The sequence below is a fragment of the Caretta caretta genome, chromosome 5 (assembly GCF_965140235.1).
Source record: "Caretta caretta isolate rCarCar2 chromosome 5, rCarCar1.hap1, whole genome shotgun sequence".
NCBI classification, from domain to species: Eukaryota; Metazoa; Chordata; order Testudines; family Cheloniidae; genus Caretta; species Caretta caretta.
Window position 1 is genome coordinate 113,504,046 of NC_134210.1, and position 26,777 is coordinate 113,530,822.

A 26,777-nucleotide genomic window follows, 5' to 3' on the forward strand; every position below is an offset into this window, starting at 1 on the left:
AAAAATGTAAAAACGATATATAATACAAACATTGCTGTGCAAAAAGGTTCATATAATTTCAAAAGCCATTGTTCTAAAAAAAAATGTTCACACACATTTCGACTAGCTCGGGAGGGCATGGATTGGTAAAAAGTGAACAGAGAGGCAAGGTGTATGCAATATTTACCACAGAAAATGTTTTCTTTTCACCCCAATTCATTATTACTTGTCCATACAATTCTGATGCTTTACACCCATCCATCATTATGATTCCCATCATCCCCGGATCCGTGGGTGATAGATTTACAGTCAAGCCTCTACTGGGCTGCTGGGAAGTACTTCGCTCCAATTAGTACCAGCTGATTTCCAAGGCACTAGAAGGAGACCATTGTTACCATCCTTTTTCTTGTGTCAGCGTATTCGGAGGCAACTGACATTTAATTTCAGCTCCAAGGAGCGGTCTGCTCCCTGTGCTGCGACAGGTTTTTAATGAGACAAATGCTAGCTGTGTGCCAGCAGCAGCCTTTTAATAGCGAACCATTTTTACACTTATCTGTGTTGCTCACCTGTGCAGGGTGACATTGCATTTCCTTTTGTGGCCTACTGCCTGTAGCGAAAGCTGAATAGGCTGCAGCACAGTGAAGATCAGGTGCCTTATGATACCATGGGAAGAGCTCTCACCACTGCTATGATACTGAACCGCTGCCTCTGTTGTACAGACATAATGTTTGACTTGCTAAGTGCTATCTCAAGACGAACTTGAAAGTCTTTTAATCAGTGAGATACAACACAACTGAAAACTGATTTATGCTTATGAGACTCAGGAACTTGTGCAACAAATACTCTTTTTGCTGTGCCACAGATTTACATCAGGATTATTGCAGCGGGGAACAACCACAGTTATCAGAACATGTTGCAATTCTGGCGCACCTACCATAAAACAGTAATGGAAGTAGCAAGGCTGTGCATCACATTGAAAATTTACCACAAAACAAAACAGGAACTTGACTGCAGTCTCAAGGTCCAGTTCAGCAAGACACTAAAGCACACACTTAAGATTCTTTGCTGAATCAAGGCCTTCTTCACCAATATAGAAATAGCTTAAAATAATCCTGTTTTAAAATGGGCATTCACCAAATGGGCTCTCATGAGATATCCCACTTGGTCATTGGATCACAATGGATGAGCAGGTCCATATGAGCATCTGACATCCTGGTGAAGAAAGGGATTCCCTGGTAATAATGAACTAAGACAAAAATTTGCTATTGAAAATAAGAGGCATTGACAGCATATGGGACACTTCCTCCAGAATTGCACATGAAGCAACTGGCATTCAAAGAAGAACATAGAATCAGGATCATGACGACTAACATTTCTGGAACTAGTCTCATACCTGCTTCATGCTCTTTACTGTTCCCATCTTAATGTTTTTGAAAAGAAGCAATATCAAATATAAATCAAACCTTTGAATGCTTTATTGATCTCAGATGCCTAACCCTGGAAGCTTTCTAAGTATTATATTGGGTCCTAAGCCTGGAAGCTTTCTAAGTAATATATTGGGTCCTTGCTGTTATGCTAAGAGTTAGAACTTTCTTTAATTAGATAGCCTCAAATCTGAACCAATTTCAATAAAATAAAAAATGTGTAATAAAATAGTCTCTACCCCACAGCTGGACAATTAGGACAATGTATGACTAACATATATCTCTTTAAAGAACTGTGAATAGAGACGGCATTGTCATCAAGCTTTCTGAAAAGCCACATTTTCACCATTGGTGCCAACAGGGATTTTTATGTTTTCACTTCTTTTCCCAATTTTAAAAACACTTCTTCAAGCAACCAGCATTGGAGTAGAGACTTTAACACAACTTTGGACAGTTGGAAAGGATCTGAAAAGCACATGATTTATAGGGGGAGAACTCTCTTGTAAAGCCACATTTCTCAAATGGTTAATAATTTCAGTTTGAGAGTACACATTTAATGAGAAAACAAAATATTTTCAAGTGTGTCACATACTAGTTTCCCTTGCCTCAGATGAACATGTAGGCACTAACCCACCTAAAAGAATGAGTGTGAGGACCTATAAAAAGTAAGAATTGAAGTATATAGATTAGAAAAAATGATATCATAGATACTTCTACCTTTGAAATGTCAAGAAAAGTCAAGGCAGGATAAGACGACCAGAAAAAACAATCAGCTGATCCTCTCTTATTCTCAGCTTTCACACTATAAGAATGCAAAACTGCAATCAGGAGCATGCTCATTCTGAATTTCAAAGCTTTCTATTTCCCCTCCCCCCATCGCCAAACTGTTTGGGACAAAGACTAATTTTTCCATGGAATCTTTATATTTTCAGACCCCGAGTATTCTATGAAAGCCAAAACTTCCATAGCAACAATAAAGATGTCATCTATTGTTGTTGAGTAAATCAACAGCCACAGGCTTCAGAATCTTGGCAGAGGGCTAGTGAGTCACTGCACTACAGGGAAAAGTTCCTGGAACAAAAGTGTCTGGAAAAAACAAACAAAAAACCCTCCAGTGCTTTCAATTAATAAATCAGTGACCTCCCATAAGAACTTCAGAAATTTTCATTAATGTTGGTTTATGGGGACACCTTAAAAAGCAATGTTAGATCTAGCTCTACCATGAAATCCATTTGACATTATGATTCTTACGGATCGTTTGAGCTATCTATTTTGGAAGATCTCATCAAAAGGAGAGCTTTTAGAGGCTTTACGTTAAGCATAGCATGATACTTCCTTCGGATAGCTAACAATGAGCTTGACTACACTCCTGAAGAGTCTGAATGCTGCATAGTTTCCTTAGCACCCAAGGCTAAAGCTTCTTTTATCTGCTCTCAGAAAGCCTCTGTAGCATTCAGCTTTAGATGCAACTAATGAGTCCTATGCTACTAAAGTAAGTTTTCCTCTATTATTCCTGTCCAGTTCTTGGGGCAAAAACAGAAGAAGTCGGGTTCTTTAAAATAATATCACAAAGGGCAATCCTGCTCCAATGAAGGCTCCATGAATCTCGAGCAAGTTAAGGTCAGAAGAGCTACAGTTTAGAATTGGAGATGGTTACAAAAGGAAAACTATAAAACTATCTGGGAGGAATTACAGCTTAATTACAGGCCCTGCTGTGCAACAGTGATACAGGTTAATTCATTTCATAGCCACGTGATTTCCCATGAGATCTTCTGATAGTTCTCAGTGGCGTGAAACCACAAAATACCCAACACAAGATCTCATGCAGGGAAAGAAATTAACTTAGTATGTCATCTGGTCTCATATACACCGATGACACTGCTTTAACGCCACTGACTTCACCGCAGTTACTCCTGATTTACAACAGGATGGGGTCAGAATCCGACCCTATCTCATTTGAAGCAAGCCTTGATTCATAAATTAAAATGACAGAACTGTAGGTAAAAATTTCCTGACTCCTTCCTTACTGCTCTAGGTACCACAGCACCTTTCATATTCTTGGTGATTCTTTTAGAGTCCATCCACAGAGACATTCAGGGAACTAGTAATTTGGGGAACTGATTTGTCCCAATTGCATAGACAAAATAATTGAAGAATACTATCTTCCTATTTGCTGCTCAGTACAGTACCTAACTATGTACCCATCAATACCTTGCAAGCATTACAAATGAAGAAATCCTCAATATTAACTGACGAGCAAGTAAAGGGAGAGAGTGGAAGAGGAAACTTCTTTTATTTCTCCAGTGATTATACAAAAAGAAAAGCTCACGAAAGCTTATGCTCAAATAAATTGGTTTGTCTCTAAGGTGCCACTAGTACTCCTTTTCTTTTTGCGAATACAGACTAACACGGCTGCTACTCTGAAACCAGTGATTACACAGTAATTCACTTGGCTTTTCAGGGGTATATGCATTGGCTTCCGTATGCCCACTTGGGCCCTCCAGCTGCAAGGCCCAAGATTCAGTGTGCTGATTTTTCTTCCCACAACTGTTCTGTCACACCAGCTGGAAGAGATTCAAAAGGGGAAGGGGGAATGCGTGATATGTCCAGAATTGGTGCGTTTGTGGAAAGAGTGATGCACATTTCCTGTTAGGCAGGAAAAAATGAAGAACTTGTAATATGTCCCAGGCTAGGTCCTCAAAGGGTTTAAGTATAACATTTTGAGAAACAGAAGGCCATCTGATCGTGTATGATTTTCTGGAAATATTTGAGCTTAAAAGAAATATCTCCCTTTGCTATTCAGCCTATAATCCTACTTTATTCTGTAATGAAGTTAAAAATACATTTTCAAACAGGGAGCATTCAGTCTCGTGAACAAGAGTCTATGCCACAACTGTTATCACTGCCAGTAAACTCAAGAGACACCAAAGATTGATTATCATGAAACCTTCTTTTCTAGATATCCCTCCAACAGAGTTTGAGGCTTACCAGATGGGAAAGTATAGAGAAGATTGCACCGTGAGCTGCCTAGACTGTACTTTGCTGTGGATAAATAGAATACTCTAGTCTCCAAGCCTGTTCACCAGTGGTAAAGTCACAAACATTTCTGTGAAAAAACCACTCTCTTCCTGAGGTAACCTTAAGAAATAAGAATGAGCTGTTTGTCAGGAGAGTGTAATACCACATCTGCACCTCATGGGCACCATCTCATCTCTGGTCACAGCACTGCATAGGAGTCTTATCTCTAGTCCCCCATACTTGGGACTCTTCCTCAGACCTTCAATGGCCATTCTCAGCCTGCATCTTCTTCTGACTCCCCCCGCCACGGGTGTTCTGTGGTTACCTTCCAGTGTAGCACAAACAAGTTGAAATTAAAATCCAATCAGATCTTCAAACTACTGCCCCTTCCATTCCGCCCCACTCAGGCTTCTTATTGGCCCTACCTCAGGGCTTCCACTTCAGGAGCCTAGTCTGTTCCTGTAGCATTCTTCCTGAGTTGTTTCCTGTTTGCTAAACCCTATCCCAGAGCTTCTTTCTGCCAGAGACACCTGTCCTTACAAATTTAGTCATCTCCACAACTGAGCTCCCTGAGTCTACTTGTAAGGCCTAGCACTGCTCCTCTAGCCAGGAGCCAATTATTTAATCCCCCCTCCCCAGGTGCACAGCATGACTAACTGGGTTTTTTCCTCTGCCCTGCAGTTAAGCCCCATCACAGGAAGTATAGTGCATCATAGCATGGTAATATATAGTCCCATCTCCTGTTTGTAGAATACCTGCTTGGTGACAATTGTTTCTTTACAGAAAAGGCATTTAAGGACATTTTCTGTACATCTGATTTGCATAGTAGTCATGTATTATGGTAGTTTCTTTAACAAGCCAGGATGACATAAGGCCACATTTGTCCAGACAGGTCATTAGCCAGCAGAGTGGAAAGGAAACTCTGAGGTTCAATTCAAAGTTTTCTATTCATGCGTCTGTTGGCATTAGAATTTGTTTTTCTGCCATCCCCCATCCAGGAAAAAATATGGGTTTCTTAATTCTCTTCACCTTATCCCCAAAATCGACCCAGAATGGCATAGATTTAGGAGGAGAGGGAAATCTGAAGAAAAGTACTTTTCCTTTTCTCTGTTGCTCCTGAAAGTCACAGGCCCTGTAGTCTATGGGCTATGTCTCCAGGGGTCCTCCAGCATAGGCTCCAAATCCATGGAGCTGGAAATCTGCTGTGCCACCAGAGAGGAGGTTCCTTGTGATCCTTGGGAAGAGCAACATATGAAAGAGGCAGAATTCCTCCATTTCAAAGCTGCAGGGGCATACAATGATGTGCAAATGACTGAAGTAAATTTGGTGTAAAAGGCAAGTGCTCCCATCAGTCTTAATTAATACACTAGTTTTTTAAATTAAAGCTTCTCTTTAATATAAACACTTCATTGCTGGTGGAATTTGTTCATTTTACCCAGAAAGCCTCAAGCTGAGCTTTTTAGATGGCAAAATTAAGAGTTTCTAAACTGTAGGAGGGAGATCTAGGAATAGTCAATTTTCAAACATCACAGCAAAACTTGTGCACGTGCCATGCTGCGTGACCAAAATCCATGCATTTTTACACAAAAAAAATGGGTCATGGTACCTGGTCACTTGAGCACCAATTTGTGTACAAAGTTATTTGTTTTGCAAACGAATCCATACATAGCAAAGACTCAGATTTTTTAAATTTTGCCACAGAGAGTTCATATTAGTTTTTGACTTGTTCATTAATTACTGCACAATTTTAAGGCTACATTGTGATAAAAAGTTAAAGTGGACCATTCTGGCTAGGACAATCTTAAAATCTTATCGTTAACTTAACCAATGAATGTTACCTCAGCATTTGTGGTATGCCCTAAGTATTCCCTATTGTAAGATACTGCAAATACCATCCATTTATCTAAGGCAAAACTGTAAAGTTTTCAGTAGGGATCACTGTAGTTTAGATTGAATAGAGGCTCCTAAAGATCAGTTCTGTCCCACTGAATGTAGTTTGAGAATTGTGTCATGTTTATTAATAATGAGGGTTAACCTCTTACACTATACAGCATACAAACTGTCTAAATATGATCTAGAGAGACAAGGTAGATGAGGTAATATCTTTTATTGGACCAACTGCCATTGGTGAGAGAAAAATTGGTTCAATACAAGATATTACCTCACCCACCTTGTCTCGCTAATATGGTGGGACCAACACAGCTACAACAACACTACATAAATATTATTTAAACTGGTGCTGGTTCTCTCTCTTCATTGTGATTTCATTACATCGAGTACGTATTCTCCTATAGTTATAATATTATCTGAAAATGGAGAGGATTTAAAAACATCGGTTCTAGCCTGGAATTTCTGCCCATGGGCCAGGTTCTGCCCCCCCACAGAAACATCCATGCAACCTCACGGACCTCAATACATTTTGAGCTTTTCAAAGAAGCTAGTTAAATGGTCTAATATATAGCAGAAAGCACCTCAGCAGTATGTAATATGAAACCTGTTAATTACGGAGATCAGGTCTAACTGAAAAAAATCAGACACAGATTTCAAACACCCAAAGTTAAGGGGTGTTCAATCCTAGGGTTTTAGCCTGGCCTAATGTAGAGATAGAGCAAAATTCAAATGCAGAACAGGATTATGATTCCAAATTCCCCCAATGTTCAGGGCATTTGGTTTTCGGGGTTTTGTCCAGGGCAATCTCTAGTGATTGTGCTAACAGGTGGACCTATAACACAATGCAGTTGATGTGGAAGAACTCCCTTGGGGACTAAGATTGTGGTGGCCATGTTCAGCAGTTCCCTTGGAACATGTTTCACTGTATACTACAATATAACAGTCTCTAGAGAGAAAAGAAACCAGAATAAATCCAGCTCCCTGTCAAGTTCCTGCTGTCAAATTGAAACCACCTTCTCTACCAAACTTCTGAGGGTCTAGATTGAAAACTTTGTGATTTATTAATCTGCCTTCTACCACAACACTATAGTGTTTCTCCCATTTGTTTTCAGTGCTAATCCTGGTTTATTGTCTATCTGAAATGAATGAAATACATCAAAGGTAAAAGAGGGGAAGTGAGAGCTGGTACCCAGTCACACTGGGAAAAATAAGATCAGGGAAGTCCATAGATGCCCACAACAAACACGCCAAGTCAATAATTAAATTTAAAAACTTTTCAAGGGGAAGAATGTTGCGGAGACTGAAAAACTGCAAGGCATCTTCCAAAGCAACATTAGACAAAATACATCTCTTAAGGGAACCTGCCTACTTTATCTATTCTTTTATCTTCTCAAGTCATCACTTGCCTTCTCTCTGCCAACAATACCAGTGTCAGCTCTGTGTTTGTCAACTGCTTCCATCAGCATCACCAACCTTCCTCTTTTTCAAGGAATGCCCTCCCCAGTCTGGTCCATATCCACATGCTACTGTACTGCTCTCCTTCAAATCACTCCTAAAGACCCATTGCTCCCATGCTACCTATCAGAAAAAAAAGCAGCTGACATGGGCTAGACAGCCAGCCAGTGGGGAGAGCAGAAATGTACTTCATTCATTTAGATCCTGTATTTTGGGGGAAAAGTAAAAGCCTTTTGACTCAGAACCATCCAGTAGAACACAGAGACATGTTCCTATCACTGCTATCCTCATTCCCCCTCCTAATCACCTGTTTGTTTGTTCTTGTTTTACTTTAGGACAGGCCCTGGTTTCAGTAAAGAACTGAAGCAGGTGGTTAACTTTAATCATGTGTTTAGGTCCTATTGAAGTCAATTCTGTCTCACATTTAAGCATGTACTAAGTGTCAGATCAAGGCCTTGTACTGTAAGCTTTTCTGGGCAACGACTGCCTCTTTCCATATGTTTGTATGGTGCCTAGCACAATGTGTCCCTGACCCTGATTAGGGCACGACTCAGATGCAAGCAGTAATAAATACTAAAAATGGCCACACTATGACTGTGTCTACACTTGGCGCTTGGGGTGATTCCCAGCTTGAGATGACATATTTGCACTAGTTCTCATTGAGTCTGCATGGTAAAAATAGGTAAAAATAAAAATATATTTGAGCTGGGAGGTGTTGTTCCCAGATCACACAGAAGTACTGACACTAGCTGTTCTTGAGCTACAGCCTCTCAGTACTGTGCCTGTGGTGGCATGCATGGCTGCTTAGGCTAGCCACCCCGTACAATCCCACCCAACCCCTGGGTACATACTGGGGCAGGTAGCCTGTCCCAGCACAGAAACACTGCTGTTTGTAGGAACTGGCATGATCAGAGGTCATGTGAGTACATCTACGCACACTTGGAATCACACCTTCCAGCTCAAATGTAGATGTACACTACAGGAGACTTGGCAGGCTTGTATTACAGAATAAAAGTACAATTGTTTCTACCTGTTTTGAAAGAATCATCCTTTCGGAGAGGTAACTGCTTGGGAAGCAAGTAGTACAGTTCAAGGGAAGGTTCTATGGCATATGGCTGTATTGTACAGAACAGTTGGCAGAGATGAACCAGCCTGCAACCTATCATGTTCCAAGCTGATGGGGATGCCATATTTTTAGTCATTCTAAGTAACACCTCTTTGGCTTAGGAATGAGGACACACCACTAGCCGATTTCAGATTTTCACAGGCTGCACTATTATCCTTGAAATCACTGTCCTCAAAGGCAGCACATTTCTACACACAATGGAATGGAATGGTACGGTGTTCAAAGATAGCATTGCTATACAAATATCCAGACGCACCACCCACAAACATCCAACACTCCTTAATTAAAGGGATACATCTACCAGACACTGGAAGACTATGGGCTTGTCTACACAAACATTGCTAGTAAGGAAACTCCTCAGTCCTGTGGCTGTGTGTGAAAGGTCCTCAGGGGAAAAATAATTGCCTCTGGAGGAGCCTGTAGTTGCTCTGCTATTTCTTCCCAGCTGGATGTCCTTCTCACTCTACATACATCACAAAAAGTTGTCACGTTTTCATGCGCTTGCTGATATGAGGAGTTAAGCATACTTTAAAAAGACCTAATTATGTATGTTGGAGACAGTAGGCCAGATGTTTCCCATCCCAGGTATGAATACACAGACACTACCAGATGTGGTCCTCTGGGCAAAGGGAGGCTAAGCTTGAAGTAGACAGCTGTAGTTGATGAGGTCATCAGCACAATTTGGAGATGGAAGGAGTTCACTGGAAAACATCATGTCACTTTTCTTTTTTCTTGTTTGAAGTCACTCAGCTTCAGGGTTCAGGGAATTGTTGCTTTGACTTTATTCTTCTGTAGGCGGGTGGCTGGCTGCCAGTGGCAGCTGCATATGGGATCATTTGCATTGCATGCAGAGTCTCTAGTTTAAAGGGAAGCTCTTCCTTCCCTCAGATCATCTGCTTCTTTAGAGTCAGGGCCACCTCTTCACACAGATTGTATTCTTCCTTTAATCTTTTTTTCCCTGCTTACTCTATACAGTTTAACAAGTATCCCAGAGTCCGGTCCAGCAGGCTCATCCTGATAGCTGAGAAAGCCAACCTATGTACAAAGAAAGAATTCTTTGATATCCTTGTGGCTGGATACATGAGAGTGGATTTTTACAGAACACATAATGCTCTTCTTTCCCAGCCATTCGATAGACAAGAGACTAAAAGCTGCCAGTGGATGCCCAGGATACACAGTGGCTGTTAGACATGACTTGACATCACTATTTTCTATTTGCACCTCATGCAGACAGTAATGTGCCACACATGTAGTCTGACATCAGTCAAGCAGCTTTCATCTCACCGAGCTATGCAATCTCCTTTCCTTTCCACCTGACAAATCAGGGGTAGTTCACTATTTTAATGGCTTGCAGGAAGCAGGGGAGGAGTAGAAAAAGGGAGCTCCCTAAAATGAACCTATAAAAACTATTGGTAGTAGATTAGTAATTTGGCATTTTCTTTGTCTTCAGACCCTGCACTTGGGAGTGCCTGTAAGTAAAATAAGATGAAGTGATTATGATGCGTCTCAGCTGCTCAGTCCATTCTTGCTGGACATTTTCCTTTTTCAAAGCAACTGTAATCATTAGAGACTCATGTTCCTTTTATTCCTACCCTACTCCATGGTTTTGATTTTATTTGTTGTCCCCAATCCAATTCAGTACAAAGGAAGAGATGTTTTCCCTGTTTGCTGGAGAGGTAAATAGGTTTAAACCTTGCTGCAGATGGTCTCTCCAGCGAAAGCCAGCATCTGAGCCACAACTAGCAAGACAATTCAGATGGCAAAGACTACTGCTGAGCCAGCGTCCATCCCTAGAAAGTAACCTTTACCCCAAGAGAAAAGAGCAGGGGAAAACCCAATTCAACTGCAATGGGGTTTTAATACTAGGTCTTTTCATAAAGCATAGGAGATGTGGTTTTAATAAGTTCTTTCTTATTCTAATATGCTTTATAATATGCTGGGCAGATGGTTAAGGAAGTGAAGAGAAATAAATCTTTTTTTTTTTTTTTTTAAATCTTGTTCACGTCCTCTCCTTTCAATCTTTTTTGCCCTCCAAAAAGTGACAAGCAGAACAAGCATGAAAAATATGCTGGACAGTTTGTGAGTTCAGTGTTTCTTTGCTGGAGAGCCACACATCACTGACTGACTAGAAAGGGTAATAAATAAATAAATAAATAAAATAGGAAGAGGAAAGATGGCCAGGCCTCTAATCTTTGGGAAACCAGCCAGAATTCATTTGTAGCCAGCCAATTCAGATTCGCTGGCTGAGATTCTCTCTCTCTCTGTGTCTCTAAGCTGGTCCAGACATGGTGGGCAGGAAGCACTCTTGTCTCAGTGAATTGCTGAGAAATATCAGGAAGAACAAAGTCCTGGGAGCAGCATCTGTAGCCCAAACAAATATCAAAGAACTACATTTTTTATCACAATTTGTTCCAAAAGCTGCTCCTATGTGCCACTGAAAGAAAGAAGAGGGGGAAAGCCTGGTAACTGCTTGTTTTGCAGCTACTGCTGGCTTCTGCTTTTTTCTTTTTTTTAACACTGGCTTTCTTATAACCCTGGTGTATAGTAACTGTAGATTCCTCTTGGTACATTCCCTTTGAAGTCAGTTTGCTTTGTTCTTTACCTAACTTGATGCCATTTTTCACAAGCTAATTTGTATGCAGTCCTGGTCAGAGCCTGCCACCCAGAATTCTGTATGGGAGTTTACCAGCAGGAAGAATGAATTTGCTGTAGGGATAGAGGAGGATTTTGTGTGCTTGTGTGGTGGGGGTTGGGGTGGGGAAAGAGAGCAGAGAAGCAGATAATGAAAAAAACAACAAGCCTGAGTTGCTAGTTTTGTCAGATTATTCCACACAAGAGTGAGAGAGAGTTGTACATGGTTAGGGAGAGTATAACACTGCTGTACTACTGTATATTACAAGTGTGAAAAACAACCCATGAATAAAATTAGCAGCTAAAAGCCCCTTTGTTGCTAAGCATTTGGTAATTTTTACATTGGGGAATTTATGCTAAATATATCTAGCTATATTTTCAAGACACTTGGATAATACAACATAGCAAAACCAAACCAAACCAAAACCACACACATAGGATCACCGTAGCAATGGGTTTGGAGAAGAAATTTAAACCTAAGCTGGAATTCTGTCTGCAGCAAAGTTTGCGTAAAGTTTGTGCAATGCTGGCCAGAGCCGTGCTTGGTAGAACTTCGTTGACTTGCCCAGAGATGCATTTGGCCTATTGTCTATAACCAATATGTACTCGAAACTAACGCACAAAGAAGAATGGAGAAAGTGGAAGAAATAATGGCAATTGTTTATGTAAATCAGTCAAGAGTTCCCTGTGTAGTTTTGTCAAAAAGGTACAAAATGCTGGAAAGAAATTCATACTAAAGGAATCTGCATGGATTTTGGTATAGAGTCATGTAAATCAGTCATATTTATACTTAACGTGAGGACACTGGGCATTATAACTAAAGCCAGCCCTGATCCAAGCTGTATCATGAAAAGGCTGAGATGGTGCTGATGAGAGAGGGAAGCACTGTGAAGAACTCCTCACCTCTATAACATGACTCTTTACTGAAAGCATCCACCCTCAGATGCTTCAGATAGTCCACTCTCAGTGTCTGCCTGGGCCCCTCACCGCTTCTGGCTCCCCAAAGAGCTGCAAAGAATGCCCTTTACCATCTCCTGCTGTTGAGAGCACTGCACCTCTTCCTGTTGGACTCACACATTAGTGACTTCCAGGCCTGATTGTTACAGTGCTCCATAACTAGTTATTCCATTGATGACTTTCAAGTTCCAATCAGTTCTAAACACAGCGGCCTACCTGCTCAGCAACATAGGCCATTAAGAGCACTTCACCCCAAGAGCATGTCACCTCTCTTCACTGGCTCCCTGGGGAATAATGGGCCAAATTCAAGGTTTGATTTCCCTATTCAAAGAGCGGTATGAGATTGGCCTACTGTATCTGAAAGCACACCTCACCCTGCCAGATCATGGTCTCCCATCAACACCTCTGCTCTGCTGGAACAATTGGCGCAGTCAGTCTCAAGCAGGAAACTCATATGCAGGAAACAGAGCCTACATTCCCCGAGAGCTGCTGAAATGCGCTATTGACCCTGTAGCAGAATCACTTCTGGCCATCTTTCGCCTGGTGTGGAGAACTGGGACCTTGCCAAGGATGGTATTGTGATCTCACTTTATAAGGGGAAGGGACCACACGGCAAAGGTAAGAATTACAGGCTGATCACCTTGTTGTCTGTGCGAGGGAAGGTATTTGTGCGTGTTCTGCTAGCACATTTGAAGCCCCTGTGGCACTGAAAGCATTGCCCCCAACAGACAGGCGTTATGAGGGACAAGTCCAAATTAGACACCATTTTGGCACTCTGCTTGTTGTTGGAAATACACTGCAAGTTCAAGAAGCTCCTGTACATGGTATATGTCAATCTTAAGGCTGCAGTTGATTCAGTTGACTGAGTTGCGCAATGGAAGGCCTTAAAGGGCATAGGTGTCCCAACCACTCTGCTGGACTTGATTAGCAGAGCTGCATAACGGAACCTCTGCCCCTGTACATCTTGGGAATCAGATGTCAGCACTTTTTAAATCAGAATCTGGTGTCAGGTAGAGCTGTGTCTTGGCTGCACTCTTTTGTCAGGCAGTGGATTTCATAATGCAACATTCTGTCAGATTCAACTGCATTAAGATTGGTGATCTCTCACTCTCAGACCCTGACTATGCGGATGACATTATTCATCTAGTACAGAGCCCCGACAGGTTTCTCGAGGCACTCCAGCAAATGGAGGAGGAGTTGGCTAAGGTTGGCCTCCACGTTTCGTGGTCAAAGAGAAAGCTGCAAAATCTAGGATCAGGTCCACCCAGGACCCCAATCTCTTTGAATAATGAAACTGTCAAAGCAGTCTCCACTTTTGCTATTTGGGTTCTATACTCACCAGTTCCACCAACTCTCACATGGAGGTTCTCCACCAGATTGTCATTGCAGCATCTGCCATAGGTCATTTACAATGAATATGGAATCGACATCATCTCAGCAGGACAACCAAGTTCAGTATCTATTCAAGTTGTAGCCTCTCCATACTCCTGTACTGTTGCAAAACATGGACACTATTCTGGTCACACGGCATGGCTGGAGGCTTTCCACACAACATTATATATTGGGCATAAAGTAGAATGACTTCATTTGCAATGCAGATGTATATGGTCACTCTGGTCAACATGCTACTGGGGCCACTGTCCGCAGACAGCATCTTACATTTTCAAATATGTCACAAGAATGCCACAAGACATTCCAGTGAACTTCGTTCTCTCGGTTGCTTGTAACATCTAGGACAAAATTCCACCAACTGAGGGGTGGAGGCAGCCCAGAGGCAGACCCCCATTACATGGGTGCATCAAGTCTGTTCTGATATTGGACTTTCGGCCCGTCAAGCCCTTCTGGCCACACAGAAATGGATCAAATGACGAACGCTCGCTACGCTTACTGAAGAAGAAGAACCCAGGGATGGTGCAGATACTGTTTCCGTTTTACCTCTGTCCTGGTTTGGGCCCATTTTTGGCTCTATTACCTACATTTTAAAAGAAGCGTAAAGAGACACAAAGAAGTGACTTGCTTAAAACCACAGCAAGTGAATGTAGGGCAGATACACCTCAATGTTCTGAGTCTCCAAAGTTAAAAGTTACCAGTGTCACACTTCTTTTGAAAATATTGGGCAGAACCAGTGTCAGAGGCAGCTGCCAGAGCCTTGGGCCAAACCTGAAGTCAGGAATCAGAGCTCAGAGTCAGAAGTGGAGCCAAAGTCCAGGCTCCAGAGCCGAAGTGAAAGGCCAGGTGCCAGAGGCCAGGGTCAGAGCCGAAGTTAGAGGCCAGAGTCAGCTGAAGTCACGAGTCAGAGCTAAGGATCAGGACCAGGTTACCTCTTGTGAGGCAAGCCAGGAGTAGGGCTGGGAACAAGCAGGCACAGATGTGGGCAAATGCTTTGAGCAGCTGCTAAACTGCTGCTACTGGGTTTAAGAGCCAGTCTGCTGATGCCACCAACCAACCAGGGACAGTAGCCATTCAGGCAACCTACTACAGGCCAGCTGCACTTGTTAGATTGCCCGGAGACTGACTTTGCAGCAGGCCAATTCCTAATATTTGTTCTGCACTTGGGTCTTTATGAAAATGATCCTCCTTAAAACTCTAATCTTAGCCACATGCAAAGTGTGTTGTTTTATAATTGCTAGAGCTAGTGAATTAATGTAACACATTATTTCATACCTAATGAAAAAATGTGACAACTGCATTATTATTAAAATCCAGAAGCTCTCCAATAAAAACAATAATTGTTTTAATATAGGTACAGATGGACCACAGCATGAATGTTAGGGCAAATTGGGATACAGATCTAAAGTTTGGTGTTGTTTTGCGCCTCGCTCTAGTTATTAGTCTCTTTAAAAACAAATTGTCCTTTGTATTGTGAGTCGCAATCTTACTTTCTTCATTTATGTCTAACAAGGCTAACTCAAGGGTGTGAAAAACATGTCTCATAGAGCCACAGTTTGAAATATTCAAAAGAAATGAGAGAGCAACTCTGATGAAAAAGGTGAAGCTGACAGTTCCAAGTAAATGAGTGAGTCTGGCACAGTTTAAAAGGGTCTCCAGGTTTATTTGAATTGCTTCTAAACCTCATCCCTTTTATTTCATTTTCCCTTTCCTCGCCTCAGATTGTCTCCTTCCCTCCTCCACCTTCCAAGAGGCAACAAAAGGTGCCTCAGCATGGGCAAGACAGAGACCTGCTCTCCTTTCCAGGCCTGCTCCCCATCTTTGGGAGCCTCTCCCTCTTTGGTTCTCTCTGTTCATGCTCAAAGGAGCAGAACAATGAACCCCACTAGTGGGGTAAAAAACCTGAAGGGGAGTCAACAGACAGCCCCAGAGAGCAGAACAGCCACCGAGGAAATTCCTCTGACTCCTGGCAAGACAGTCTGGTGTGGGCGGAGAAAGCAAGGAGTCAAGGGAACCCAGTGGATGCAGCCGCTGCTGGGGAAGGAGGAGTGGAGACCCACACAGCAACCCTCTGCTTCACATCAGATGGCAAGTTATGGTAATAATTTTTTTCCATTTCCACCACTGCTTCCTTCTCATATAATTTCACTGCATTTCTTATAAACCTGCTTAAATCTTTCCAAGCCTTCTAGTAAAACCATGTGCTGATTATACTGAAGAGTCAGAACAGCATTAAATCCCTCACTGCAGTGAGAGTGTTGCTCTGTTGGAGTGTGTATGTCCAAGCTTCTAAGAAACTTCTACCTTTCCTCAGCCAAGCACAATCTTACACAGTTTAATAGGTACGTAGCCGTCCAATATTGGGAGAAGGGGGCCATGTTAGATGGACTACTAGCTTGAGCAGAAAGAACATCAGGGATTTAAAGTAGTAACTGAGTTTCAAGAGGGACACGATAAAAACTTGCCTCATAGCTCTTAATTATTTGGCCATTCTCTGTCACTACTCTATAAGGAGACTGTAGCCTTATTCAAGCTTTTAACCTGATATAAAGTCACTTTATTATTATTAACCTATATTGGGTCTAGGAGCCACAAATGTGAAACGGAAGCCTATTGTGGTAGGCACTTTACAAACACAGAATAAAAAGACAGATCCTTCCCCAAAGGATTTACAATCTAAGTTGCTTTTGACTGCTTCTCTTGAAGTAAGAATTCCTCTCCCTATAAGTGCATCAGCCAGTAGCTACCCTGCAGCTGGGAACCAAATTTTTATGGACAGTTTTAGAGGGAGAAAGAGAGACAATGTAAAATAAAATAGTTAAATGCACACATGTACACAGATACTACAGAAAATATCATTGGATTGGCACTGAACTTCAAGAGAATCTTGAAAGTTTACCTAGACTTGCCACAGGGGAGTGATAGTTTGAGTTCTGTTAGAGAACACAGCAATGTAACAGGCTTCTGAGAGGATGTGTCTGCCCCCGGGGAGTATATATGTAAGACTTGGTCCCTGCTGCTTAGTTTGAGTCCTCCCCTCTTTCATGTGGAGATAACTAAGCTATTAGTGTCATATCCATTTGTTAATGATAAGACAAAATAATTTGAATATCAGTTCCTGCCATGGGTGGCACGTGACTCCCGCATTAGGGGAGGCAGGGCATGAGTGCCAGAAGCTCCCTAGAAGGGGGACCATCAGTGCCCAGACCGTGGCCCTGCCCTTTGCTCCACTTAGCCTTCTCCTCTGAGGCCCTGCCCACACTCCACCCTCACTCTGCCCCAAGACCAGCCCCCTCCCGAAGCCCCCCTGCCCGCCGCTCCTGCCTATTCGCCCCCCCACAGCCCCCACGCTCGCCGCTTGCGTCTCTTTGCACCCTCCCCCAAGACTCTCCCCACCTGCCGCTCACGCCTCTTCACCCCAAGTGGCGGGGATCTTTAGAGGGGAAGAGGCGGAACGACAGTTGGACCTTGGGGGAAGAGGCGGAGCATGGGCGAGGCCATGGGGGAAGAGGATGAGCAGGAGGGGGGCCTTGGGGTGGAGCACGGGCACGGCTACGGCCCAGATGCCCTTTTGGTGACGGCGCTCCAAAGGCGGCGGGCCAGCACACCTCCAGAAGGAGGTGCGCTGCATCCTATTTGGGGAGGCTTAGCCTCCCCTGGTCTCTTATACTTACTGCCCGTGGTTCCTGCTAAACAATGTTCTTTCATTGGTACTATTTTGGGGATGTATATATTTCTCTCATTTTATCCTATAACTACTCACCTTTCTAGCACTCCAGTTCCGAAGGCTGCTTTAAGTTACACCTAACTACAATGGGCCCCAGGGGGCATTTCAGCAGCAGGGGAATCCAGAGTGCAGTTCTCTTTGCTGGATGAATTCCCCAGAAGACCAGATCCATTGAGGAAACCTACAGAAATGCAGTGTGCTGATGTGACATACTGTAAATATAGATATGTGCAATAATACATACACTGCAAGTATCACATACATCCTTTTAGTTTTATTACTCCATCTTCCCTGCCCTCTCCCTGTCTGCTTGTTTATATCATCCATCTCTTTTGGTTTGTTTGATAGACTAAGATTTTTAGGGAAGTGTGACTGAGATCCTAGTGCGGGCCAGCTATGATCACTCAGTTAGGGTGAACTGCAAAGAATGGGGCAGACAATCCCCATAAAGTTGGTGGATATTCCAATACTTAGATTTACCAAGCCAGCATAAAACAGTTTCTTTATTACCTCACTGGTTACTCAGAAGTCGAAACAACAGCTTCAGTGAGGCTACTTAGAATCACAAAAACACATTGATATACAAGTACATAGCCAACATTCATAACTTCAACTACAAAAATGTTACACCCATACAGATGGCATAATCATAATCAGCAAATCATAACCTTTCCATAGACACCTTATACGAAAGCCCTTGTACAATATTTGCTGCAAATATTTAACAACAGTTGCAACAATGATCTATACGATCACAGATTATGTCAGTAACATCACAATTGTCTATATCCCTAACTTCAGATACAGAAATGATACATGCATACAAATAGGATCATCATGTTCAGTAAATCAGAACCTTTCCAATGATACCTCACATGCCTTATCTTGCATGGAACACATCTTCGTTACGCCATAGTTACAGCATAAAAATATCTTTACGAAGAACATGGGGTGTAGTGTCACAAAATCTGTCCTCTTGGTAACCATTTGTGGGAAGGGATCTTATGTGCCCATTGATATTTTTTACATGTAAACCATTTGCACAGGCAGAACTCATATTTGCATTCGCAAAACAGTTCTGGGGTATGCAAGTCAGGGAGTTTTGCACCCATCTACCCAAACTTTACCAGCAGATACCGGTTTGTACAAACCGTTGTTGGTCAGTTTTGTGCACGTAGCTGCATGGGCAAATTTAAGCTGGCTAAGAGGCTAGTTTTCAGTGGCACTGAGCTCCAAATACAATCCAAGTCAATGGTTACTGCAGAAGCTCAGCACCTTTGAAAAATTAAGCTTTAAATGTCCAAAAGTAGAGACCCACCTACGTTCACAAGCACATCTTTTTGCAAATGGAGGTACTTGCATTCAAGTCTCCACTTGAAAATACTTGGACCTTAATGTTTACCCCATTTAGAAAGGTTCAAGATATATTATGATGGTCAGAATGATGAGAATATACAAAATGAATGTGAATAGTAGGAAAATAATTTAAAGACTTCCAATAAATGTAACAAAAGTAGCTTTGAAAAGCCCTATGTCTTTCACGTTACAACCATGCTCATTGCAACAAGCCACAGGGTATACACAACATGAGCAGGTGGAAAAATGTGACTGAGGGAGGGTAGGATGACAGTTGTGTGTCCATAATAATTTACCCCCAAGGTGTTTTGGGGCATCTGTTACTCATTTAACTAATGGATTTTCTTCATCCACATTGAGTATTTAATTAGATGAGCATTTATTCCTAAACCATTGTAAGCAGAGCTCCAAAGGGCCATGAACATCACAGGAAGCTGATCTATGGTTTGGGAATGACATTAAATGTTAAGAAATACTCCTCATATCTCCTCCCCCATCATATTAGATTTGGATCCAGAAATGATGGAGGGTAATTACTCACCCTAGTCCAAAGGAGAATATCCTGAAATGCAGAGTTATCTTGTTTTATGTGAACATACGATATCTCAGTTTGCAGTGTTGCTATGCTGCTACCAAAGGAATATACATTTGCCTATAGAATTGGATCTCTGTAGCACTGTCCCTTAACTAAAACAAACCAAACTCTTTTTTTAAAAAAAAGTTGGGCAAATAAATCCTCATTTTTAAAAGGATTTTCTCTTCAGGGGGAAGTTCAGATTCAGATTACACTGCTCAGGTCCCTCTATACAAAACGGATCTATGCTGAAATAAAAGCTTCAATAACTCTGATTATTTGAGGCACCTGAGATGCGGAAATTTTGTGGCCACGGTGTTCCTTCATTTGATATTTCCTGGCCTTCATTTATTTCCCATAGGTATAAAATTAGGGTAAGCAGATCCTGAGCCTGAGGTTTTTTGCAGTGCAGAATGAATGCTCTACATCTGTTCAGAATATTTACCAGACTGTCAAAAACAAATGTGTTTGTGCTGGGTATGAGAAATCCTACTCTCCTACGATATTTTCAGATGTTGCAAACATTATGCAATACTTCTTTTTTCTTGGTCTCCTTTATGGCCATATGTTAGGAGATGTCTCAAGCTGCATCTTTGCTCCACAATGCCAAATACTGACAAGTGAACAACCACCAGAAATGCTGTGTTATATCAAAGGAACAGTCCCAAAGCTGCACTCCAAATGGCTAGAGAGGAAACATCCTGGTGCTAATTAAAACAGTATTTAGAAAAAGGAAAAGTAAACATTATCTAATGTATCTCTCCATCATCTGCCAAAACACTAACTACTTGCTCCATTAATTCTGCTAATTAGGCCCCCACTGTTGAGCCACTGCTGTCAACTAGGCCAATTACTATTAAGACATATATGCAGGTCACATATTTTGTTAAGATGTGTAAGTTTTACATATTTTCAGCCACACAGCATAAGGTACTTTCCCCCTTACAGCCTAGGAAGATGGAGCTCTGAAATCCTAATTATAACAACATCCCTTCAGACTTTCCAGCATACAAACTGTTTACTTATTACTTACCATTAGTTTCCTGCAAAAAGGCCAGAATCTCAGCTGGTGTAACATCAGCATAGCTCCACTGACTTCAGATGGGCTATGCCAATTTACACCAACTGAGGAGCTGTCCCTAATACTTTGAACACCCTCCCACAAATAAACCCTTCTTCTATCATAAAAATGTCATTACAAAAGCATTTGCAAGCTTCATGCTGGTGTACAAAATCTTTCCTTTCAGTCTTCAGGAAACATGTGACCTAGAATTTTATATAATTTTTTTAAAATAAAAACAAGGAAGTCAAGTATTGCACAAGTTCATAAAAAACAAAACAGCAGCAGCAGCACTGATGAAATATAAACAAGTAGGTCTGGAGTTTTATTACCGGCCTGGAGGGCGGCTTCATGTGGCCTTTAATTTATCCTTTAAAAAAAAAAAAAGGAGAAGAAGAAGAAAAAAAGAAAAGAAAAAGAAAAGCTGAACAAATGAGAGTTTTGTTGTTGTTGTTAGTTTAATGACTTCCCTTTTCAGTGCTGTTTTCCAGTAGCTCCCCTCCTGGGTCAATTTTTGCGGCACACTGGGCTTGGCCTGATGCCAGTGTGACAATCAACGCCTGAGCAGTCTCTTCTGTCAGAGATTATTTCTTGGGTTTCTTTGTTTCATTGGTGGGTGGGTGGGAGGGAATGGGGGTGATTTCTAAACTGAAACAGGATGTCCTGCTGGTGTCCCAGGCTGTGAAAGGCTCCGTTTCATCGCCTGTGCAGGCAGCACAAGATGGCTTAAGTTAATCCAGTGAGACTAGACTGCAGATTTCTTCTTTGGCTTTTTCTTTTTCTTTAAGACTCAAAAACCTCAGAAGGATGCCACTCAACTGTCAGCACAGAGGATGTAGTTCTTAAGGACAATAAACCAAGAAACTATAATGTTAAAATGTGTAGTTTGAAAATGTATCAGTCACACATACAGTTTCCTTTATATTAGTAGGCAGTCATACATGTATATATATACACACACGGACACGCATTTATATGCATATACACACACCCTGTGTATATTCACATGTATTCATTAGGGATTGGTTTAAATAAAAGTTTCTTGGTTTTCCCCATTAGCCACACTTGTGAAGATAGCACTGTCTCTCACAAGATCATTCCAATGTATCTGTCTATATATGCTGCCAGGCAACTCTCCAACACCACATTCTACAGGCCACTATTCTCTGACCCCACTGAGGAGTACCAAAAGAAACTACACTATCTGCTCAAGAAACTCCCTGCTACAGCACGGGAACAAATCTCCACAGACACACCCCCAGAGCCCCGACCAGGGGTATTCTATCTGCTACCCAAGATCCATAAACCTGGAAACCCTGGACGCTCCATCATCTCAGGCATCTTACAGCAGGATTATCTGGCTATTTGGACTCTCCTCAGACCCTACGCTACCAGCACTCCTAGCTATCTTCGAGACACCACCAACTTTCTGAGGAAACTACAATGCATTGGTGATTTTCCTGAAAACACCATCCTGGCCACCATGGATGTAGAAGCTCTTTATACCAATATTCCACATGAGGATGGACTACAAGCTGTCAAGAACAGTATCCCTGATGAGGCCACGGCACACCTGGTGGCTGAACTTTGTGACTTTGTCCTCACCCACAACCATTTTAAATTTGGGGACAACTTATACCTTCAAGTCAGTGGCACTGCTATGGGTACCCACATGGCCCCACAGTATGCCAACATCTTTATGGCTGACTTAGAGCAACGCTTCCTCAGCTCTCGTCCCCTAGCACCCCTCCTCTACTTGTGCTACATTGATGACATCTTCATCATATGGACCCACAGGAAGGAGGCCCTTGAAGAATTCCACCTGAATTTCAACAATTTCCACCCCACCATCAACCTCAGCCTGGACCAGTTCACACAAGAGATCCACTTCCTGGACTCTACAGTGCAAATAAGTGATGGTCACATAAACACCACCCTTTACCGGAAACCTACTGACCGCTATACTTCCCTACATGCCTCCAGCTTCCATCCAGGACACATCACATGATGCATTGTCCACAGCCAAGCCCTAAGATACAACGGAATTTGCTCCAATCCCGCAGACAGAGACAAACACCTACAAGATCTTTATCAAGCATTCTTAAAACTACAATATCCCCTGGGGAAGTGAGGAAACAGATTGACAGAGTGAGACGGGTATCCAGAAATCACCTACTACACAACAGGCCCCACAAGGAAAATAGCAGAACACCACTGGCCATCACGTGGAGCTTCCAGCTAAAACCTCTCCAGCACATTATCAACGATCTACAACCTACCCTGGAAAACGATCCCTCACTCTCACAGACCTTGGGAGACCGGCCAGTCCTCGCTTACAGACAGCCCCCCAGCCTGAAGCAAATACTCACCAGCAACTACACACCTCACCACAGAAACACTAACCCAGGAATCAATCCCTGTAGCAAACCTCGTTGCCTACTCTGTCCCCATATCTACTCTAGCAACACCATCACAGGACCCAACCACATCAGCCACACCATCAGAGGCTCATTCACCTGCATGTCTACTAATGTTATATATGCCATCATGTGCCAGCAATGCCCCTCTGCCATGTAAATTGGCCAAACCGGACAGTCCCTGCATAAAAGAATAAATGGACACAAATCGGACATCAGGAATGGTAACACACAAAAGCCAGTGGGAGAACACTTCCATCTTCCTGGACATTCTATAACAGATTTGAAAGTAGCTATACTTGAACAAAAAAAACTTCAGAAACAGACTTCAAAGAGAAACAGCAGAACTAAAATTCACTTGCAAATTTAACACCATCAGTTTGGGTTTGAATAGGGACTGGGAGTGGCTGGCTCATTACAAAAGCAGTTTTGCCTCTCCTGGAATTGACACCTCCTCATCTATTATTGGGAGTGGACTACATCCATCCAGATCAAATTGGCCCTGTCAGCACTGGTTCTCCACTTGTGAGGTAACTCCCTTCTCTTCATATGTCAGTATATTTATGTTTGCATCTGTAATTTTCACTCCATGCATCTGAAGAAGTGGGGGTTTTACCCACGAAAGCTTATGCTCAAATAAATCGGTTAGTCTTTAAGGTGCCACCGGACTCCTTGTTGTTTTTGTCTATATATGGTACTTCTATAGCCCCACATTAACATAGTAACCGAACACCTCTCAATCTATAATTACTCATCCTCACAACAGCCCTATGAGGTAGGGGAATGCTATTATCCCAATTATACAGGTAGGGTACTGAGGCACAGAGAGGCTTGGGACTTGCCCAGCATCACACAGGAAAAATATTGCAGAGCAGGGAATTGAACTCTGGTTTCCTGAATTCCAGGTTAGCACCACATCCTCTTACACATACAACTTCCAGTCAACACCACATCAAAGTACCACCAACTCACTATTTAGTTAGTTAAATTGAAGTTGGCATTGGATAGGATACTATATTGGAAAGAGAAAGAGAGAGACTGCATTTGCAGTAACATCCAGAATTCAGACTTATCTCCCAAAACTATTTGGCAGAAATGTTTGATTGCACGTAAAAACAAACAAGCATTCCTATGGAATCTCTCCACAGAGAAGGTTGCAGATAAGGTACCCTGGCAAGGTCTGTTGTGACCCCTCAACGCTCAAATTCCTGAAAAGAAAGAAAGACTAGGAAGAAAGTTAATAGGACTCTAAAGCTTTCATGGGTCTAAGTCTTCTATAGACTTTGGTGCAGAGTAGGTCTGGGCTGAATACTACACATCAGTTTGTGCAAACATTCACTCCAATTCTTGAGTGTTGTTTCGTTGAACAAGGTTTGTTGCCCACCCTTCATTTGCTAAAATTTATAAGAACTTTTTTTTGCCCACACAAACATTTGGGGAATGGCTGTGCTTCACACTAATAACTATGTTTGTATGCAAACAATATTATGCATGTGTGAACAAGGATGTTAATTAGTCACAGTTCCTCATTCCCATTTACAGCGTTTCACCAGTGCACTTGGTGGCGGTCAGTAAAAATCAGCCTCACTACATGATGCATGTTCTCCTTCTTGTTTTCAGTTGCTCCATCACTTCAGAGACGGCTAAAAATACATTAAATACTTCACCAGTATTGTTTTTCCAAAGGGGTACATCTCCATGGCAACTATAGCTGTTATAATTATGAATGAGGAAGGAGGTGATCCACTGAACTGTGAATTTGGGGGGAGGGTGGAATAGTCCATGTGACAGTCCCTCTATTAAGGTGCAGGTCATCCTACGCGTAAGTTTGAAAACCGTGCTGTCCAGGTATCTGCAAATTACAGTAGGCTCAAAGGTTGCTGGCCAGCACCACATGCTGTGATAAGGACCTGACACAGAAGAGCACAGGTGAGAAAAACTTTCTGTCAGCAACCACTGGCATCAACAGATGCTGTTACATCTGTAGCATTTGAATATTAATCTCTCAATTTTCAAATAATAGAGAGGCTTCCAGGTAGAAGAGCTGAGTTCGTAGTGATCTACTCTCAAGTAGGTATCTACTTCAGGAGCAGGGAGCTTAATGACATACTCTCAGTGGGTACCTAATATCAGGACCTCAGTGAAAGCCAAGAGCAGAAGTAGCCATTGCACAGCAGATTCACTGCTCTCCTTCATTGTCTCATCAACTCTGTCACATATACAGCTCTTCCAATCTGCCTTTTTTAAAAAAAAACATGCTCTGTAGTCATTAGATACAAGCACTATTGTCAGGCTTTTCCATATGCCAGGTAGTTAACAATTATACAGCTTAAAGATAACTTATTTCCTATTTCTACTTGTAATGCCGATGGGGAGTTCAATCAGTGCAGAGAACATTCATATTATTTCCACAGCTAACATGGCATGCACGGCATGCGGGAGTGGGTAGCTCCAGATGTAAATACCAATTTACCTTATTCCAGTGTAAGAGAGATCCAGCTGTTTAGGAATTGTAGGTAAGTAGTAGTGTGTGTACAGTGTGCATATTCCAGCACTATGCCCAGTGAATATGAAATAGTTCCTGGGGAAGAAAGAATAGAATATGAGAAAAAATGCTCAGGAGGCACACAGGGCAATGTTACAAACATCGTTCACCTTCCCGAGGATGCAGAACATCAGCTATCCACTTCTGGTTATCAACATTTAATAGCTTGGGTGATACCTTTTATTGGGATTGTGTTTTTACAATGATTTAGGGTTGTACTAGTAACTCTGGAGGGCAATCTGCTCCCTTTGTTTGGAAGATTGTTTAATTTCATGGCAAACTATGATAACACCAAGGTTTACATTGACACCCATTTAAAATGATCAGTGGATATTGCAGAGTTTTAAAACGTGCAGTGGTACACAAATATGACCTTAGGGTTGGAAGATTTTGCACATTTCTAAAATAGACTAGGCTAAATGATCAACCAAGGTCAAGACCTATATGTAACAAATGATTGCACCCAAGGAAAGAGGAGTAGGTATCTGTTCTGCAAGTCCTTAGTTCCTATTAATTCCATAGCTTTTCCATTATAATTTTTCTGTATATTTTTTGGCAGCATCTTCTAGCATTTCATGGACAGCTATATCCCTGTTATAGAATTCTAGAGGAAGATTTTTTTTTCAAGCCTAGGGGAAAGTTCTCATTCTCTATTAAATTCAACGGAGTTTTAGAGCAAATTCATTTTTACCTTATTAAATGTGTAGAATCCTATTGGTTTCACGCCTATCATTTTCAGAATGGCGGTCATTCGTATATGCAAGTCAGGCAGTTGGCCAACCACTCACTCTTTCCATATGGAGTGCACACACACTTATATACGTGCAAGAGACAATGGCCCGCTTGAAAATGTGGCCTTCTAAATCCATAAAAGAGTTCAGTGTAAGGGTATGCCTAGACTGCATTGTAAACCCAGTTCTCTGGGACCTGGCCTTGCAGACTCAGGATTTCCAAGCCTGCACTTAAACATCCACACTGCACTGTAAACCTGAGCTTACATTGCTAGACCCAGATAATGAGTCCCTGCTGCATTACACGGCCCTCCTGATTCAGTTCTGCAGTTTGAGCTACATCCACTCTGCAAAATGACAGGGTTGAGCCCACATCACAGCAGCACTCAAGCTCTAACCCGAGCCCCCCGCCCCACCCCAGCAGGATCCTAGGACCTGGTTTCTGAGTGCTTGCTGACCCAAAGCAGACTGATGTGTGTGTGGATGGAAGGGGGGGCT

General features: G+C 42.2%; 1 long non-coding RNA gene across 2 annotated transcripts in view; it reads left to right on the forward strand.

Moving 5' to 3' along the window:
• Positions 1-26,777, forward strand: part of LOC142072222 (uncharacterized) — a 52,079-nt gene that overhangs the window by 7,814 nt on the left and 17,488 nt on the right. The window lies entirely within an intron of this gene.